Source organism: Phyllostomus hastatus, unplaced genomic scaffold (genome assembly GCF_019186645.2).
Source record: "Phyllostomus hastatus isolate PE091 unplaced genomic scaffold, TTU_PhHast_1.1 phas_contig_38, whole genome shotgun sequence".
In the NCBI taxonomy this organism is placed as follows: Eukaryota; Metazoa; Chordata; class Mammalia; order Chiroptera; family Phyllostomidae; genus Phyllostomus; species Phyllostomus hastatus.
Window position 1 is genome coordinate 17691463 of NW_025333869.1, and position 4964 is coordinate 17696426.

A 4964-nucleotide genomic window follows, 5' to 3' on the forward strand; every position below is an offset into this window, starting at 1 on the left:
CAAAACATGGAGTTGAGAGAGGAGCCAAAGCTCACACAGGTAATGAACTTCCCCTGGTGGGAGACCCCCAGGAACAGAGCTAGTTTGTCATGTCCAGATCCCATCGGCTCTCATACAAACTGCCTAACCTTATACCTTGTACCACAGGGGCACTTGAAGCCCAGGGAGAGCAGGCTCCTGTTACAGTCCTCTTGCATCTACCTTTGCTTTAACACTGAACTAATTCTAACACATTTTACTTGTCTGTCTCTTCAGTAGCCTGGGAGTAACTCAGAGTCAAGGGTTGTGAATTCCCTTCTGTGTGTGCTGTCTTGAGCATAGGCCCAACATACCAGAGGGGTAGCAAATGTTGACTAAATGAAATAAGATGAAATTATTTTCCTTGACTTACTCCACTACCAGGTAAGGACCATGTTCCAGTTTTCAGCACTTCCTGTCCTTCTGTGACAGTGTCTTGCTCAGAAATAAAATCCTGTGAGGGATGTCCAGAAGACCTGTTCAGTAATTACCTGTGGCATCCCCGTCACCAATGGGTCTCCAGGCAGAGATGGGTGAGATGGACCCAAAGGAGAAAAAGGAGAACCAGGTACAGCAGGCTTGTCTGATTCTTAAATCTCTACTCCCAAGAAAAGACTGTTCCCTAGGAGGGAACTAGCAAAGAGCCATGAGCAGGCTCACCTTCCATTATGATGGGTGGTGAATAACAGAATAATTCCTGTACAATTTCATTCTCTCCAAAACAAAAATGCTTCTGTGGTTCTCCTGGATCCCACCTTTCCACACGGGAATTAATGAGGTGTGGTTGTCCCTAACGAGGGGTGTCCTGCCTGTCTGGGTACCTGCTCCTGGGATGCAGGAGGATCTTTTGTTTTCAGGTCACCACTATTGTGCTGGTGGTTTCTGCACTCCTGTGAATCTAGTACAGGGCATTTGATGGAAGAGAATAAGCAACAGCCACAGGGTCACATCTCCTTCATCTTCCAACAGGGCAAGGGCCCAGAGGCTTGCAGGACCTTCCAGGGAAAATGGGGCCTCCAGGAATTCCAGGACCTCCTGGGTTAGCAGGACTAAAGGGACAAAAAGGAGATCATGGAGGCAGTTCAGGTAAGGACCTCATCCCAGCACAGTGTGAGCTAAGGGGACCCAGAGCCCTGGGAACTTGAGGGCTAGTGGGGAGGTGACCCTTCTCTTGATGCCCCACTGGCAGATGCTCACCTCTGCTTCCTGACCCAGCACTCTCATTCCTCCCAGTCTTACTTGGGGCCTGAAGGGATTCCCATGGGTGCCTGAGTACAGACTCCCCACCACTGTCAACCACACCCCCTGAGCAGGCCATTGCAGAAGATGGACCCCTGCTCTTCTTCAGCTGGAACAGTGCAATGTGAGGCTCCAGGATGCGAGGGAGGAAATAGGTCCTCTAGGGTGTTCACTTTAAGTCTATTGTCACAAGAGTGGCATGAAAATGGACTGCTTCATAACAGCTCTGCTTCTATACAGTAATTAATAAAGCAACTCAATAAAGCAACTGATTCAGAGTGAAATAAAGTAATTAGTAACAACAAAAGAAAAATGATGACCACATATTAATATTTGTCCACAGGCCTATCACTATTATAAAAATATTAAAGTGTTTGCCTGGAATAACAAGTAAGAGAGAATGATGAAGAAAACTTTTCAAAAAAAGGAATGAGTTAGGTTTTATTTTTTAATCCTCACCCAAAAATATGTTCATTTATTTTAGAGAGACAGGAAAAGATAGAGAGGGAGAGAGAGAGAAACATCCATGTGACAGAGAAACATCAATCAGTTGCCTCCTGAAAGTGTCCTAAGCGGGGACAGAACCCACAACCTAGCTATGTGCCCTAGGTGAGTGGAACCCGCAAACATTTGGTGTAGGAGACAACGCTCCAACAAACTGATCCACCTGGCCAGGGAAGCATTTTTTGATAAATAATTATAGTATTACAATATTTAAGCACTATGTGAAGAAAAGGATCCAGACCAATTGTTTAGAAGTTGTTGTTAGTACTACTAGTTTCAGACATATAATTTATAAGAGTTATGAATTATATCTGCAAATGCAGGAATACAGTTTTTATTTTCTCCCTTTTCCTTTTATTTTCTTATTTTTCTGCAATAAGCATAACTTCTAAATGAGCTTCCCCCACACACAGAAATACTGTGCTCTCCAATTTAGGGTCTTTTTCTCAATACATACCCTTCTCCACATTGCCTTGCAGTTGCTGAGACTACGCTGGCTGACGTAGAGAGAGAGATAAGGCACCTGAAGTCACAACTGTACCACATGAAAAAACGTAAGCCTTCTTTCTTCACACACTGTATTCCTAACTCTTGCCTTTTTCTTCAGACTGCTCTAGGATTTCAGGAGGGTGGAAGGGAGTTAACATATCTGAATACTTATTCTATAACAAGGCCTGGGCTAGTTTTGCATTTTCTCATAATATGGTTTCATTCAATCCTCTCACCAACACTGTTTGTGGGTATTATACCTATTTTATTTACAAGTGACAGAAAACAGTCTAGGATTCATAAATAATTCATCCAACAGCACACAGCTGAGAAGCAATAAAGAAAAGATTGCATGGAGGTTGGCTGACTCAAGAATCTTTGCTCCTTCTTCAGCATCCACTGTACTCAGATGGCTGTCCATGCCTCTTTCTTATCCTGGTATCTAAGCATGATATCAGGCCCAAATATGTTTTCCTATGTACACCTGCACCAGCCCAGTTTGTAATGCATGGACTGTCTCAAGGGTAGGACATCTCAGGAGAAATCAGGCTTTCTGCCAGGGCCTTGCTCCACCACTGAGAAGCTCTTCCTTACTAGGATGTGACCTCAGGTGGTCAGGAGGTTGAGCACAGGCTGTTTTTTCAGAGACCTCAGTACCCAGTCAAGGGCCCTTGTGCCTGCTGTCCTGGGCTGGCCTCCAAGTGAAGTCAACCCCTCCCTCCTTTGTGATTTCAGTACAAACATTCTCCTTGGGCAAAAGATCTGGAAAGAAGCTCTATGTGACCAATGGTGAAAAAAATGCCTTTTTCCAAGGTGAAGGCTCTGTGCACTGAGCTTCAGGCCACCGTGGCAACCCCCAAGAGTGCTGAGGAAAACAAGGCCATCCAGCATGTGGCTGAGGACAGTGCCTTCCTGGGCATCACAGATGAAGTGACCGAAGGCCAGTTTGTGTATATGACAGGAGGGGGACTGACCTACAGCAACTGGAAGAAAGATGAGCCAAACGACTATGGCTCAGGGGAGGACTGTGTGGCCCTTCGAACAGACAGACTATGGAATGATGTCTCCTGCCCTTCCTCCTACCTGGCTGTCTGAATTCCCAGCCTGAAGAGGCATACCTCAACCCATCCTTGGCCCTCTGCAGAGCTTTCTGCTGCTCTACAAGAGAATTCAGTGATGGTTTTCTCATGCCCAGTGTTGATTCATTCCTTCGCGTGGTTGGGAGGAAAAGGAAGTGATGTATTTGATTGTGGGATGAGGAAGTGAAAAGTGGCTAAAAGTGGGACATGAAGGTTTCTGGTCCTGCTTGTGGTAAAGGACACCCTCTGTCCTGCCTAAGAGCACAGCTTTGGGTCACAGTCAACCATAGAAAGGGCCCAGGCTAGCCCTCTCCTTTCCAGTGAGGACACTACAAACCCCCCAGAGGAACCAATAAAGGGCCACATGGGTGTCAGAGTCAGCAGCAGATCTCAGCCTCCAAAAGTTCCAATTCCTGTTTGTCCAAGTGCCACCACTATTGATGCCAAAGTCTCCTACCCTTGGTTCCTTCCCATGGCTAGCCCAGCCCTATCTATGACACGGGTACTGTCTTTAGTTGTTCGTCAGCTGCACCAGAACACCCTTCACCACCAGAATGTATCACCTGGCAGTATGCAATTACAATCTTAGAACTTCCAAACCTGTAGAGAATTTTTATAAAAGTTTATTTGAACCAAACAAAGGATACTTGAAGCAAGACAACATTCTGAGAAGCATTCATGCTTCTCAGAATGACACTCTGCAGGTTCTTTTTATGCATTTGGAGTTAAGGAGGGAAGGTAAGGAAGATTACACAAAGGTGAATGAAAGCAAGGTGGGGAATGGATTACAAGATAGTTAACAAGATTATGTATCCTCTTGAGGGTGTTTTTCTCTTGAGGGGTCTGAAAATAGGCATTTCAAAGGTGTGTTACCCTAGATGCCCAGAAACAATGGACACAGCTTGCTTAAGACTAAGGTAAACCTTTTACTAAAAAAGTTGCATGCCTCAGTGTGACTATTCACCATGGCCTTCCCTCTTAGAAATATATGATCACAAATCCCTGCAAAGATACTTTCCATAGAATGTTTTCTTCCACACCAGTGTAGGTGACAGTGATTAGTCTCAGGAATCTGCTCATCCTGCCCAAGTGGCTATGATCTCCTTATAGTCACTAGGGTGGTCTTGAGGAAAAAAAGGCAGCCTTCCCTTCCTGCATATTTTAGGAAACCGATTTGACATTGTGGCACATGCAGCATCATCACTGGGGAGGCCAATGGTCAGGCAGACTCCTCACTACCCTCTTCACAGGGCACTCTTGGTCTCAGGTTCTCTGTGTTCAGCACCGCTTCCTTCTGTGACATCCTCATCCCATTATAGGTCAATGGGTCCTTTATTGGTAGAGACAGGAGGAAAAACTCCCCAAAGTGAGGTTCACACCCTGTGGGTCACCCAGTCAGCAACTCAAACCTCCCTCTGAGCAGGACTCTGACACTGTAGGCCCACAGTCCTGCTCATGACCCTGCATGGCTTTTAGCAACCCCTGGGTCAGTGGGCTGAGATTCTGCAGAGCCCATGCAGCACACTGTGGGGAGAGAGTGGATCGTAGCTCCAATTCTATGCCATTCACAATACGAGATTTGGGAAATGGGCCCTTCATGAAATATGTTTGTTAAAATTCATTTCCACTTTATTT

The 4964-nt window shown here is 45.7% G+C and overlaps 1 pseudogene; it reads left to right on the top strand.

Annotated features, from left to right (window-relative positions):
• The first annotated feature begins 411 nt into the window (after nucleotides 1-411).
• Nucleotides 412-3438, top strand: LOC123820969 (annotated as a pseudogene).
• The last annotated feature ends 1526 nt before the right edge of the window (nucleotides 3439-4964 follow it).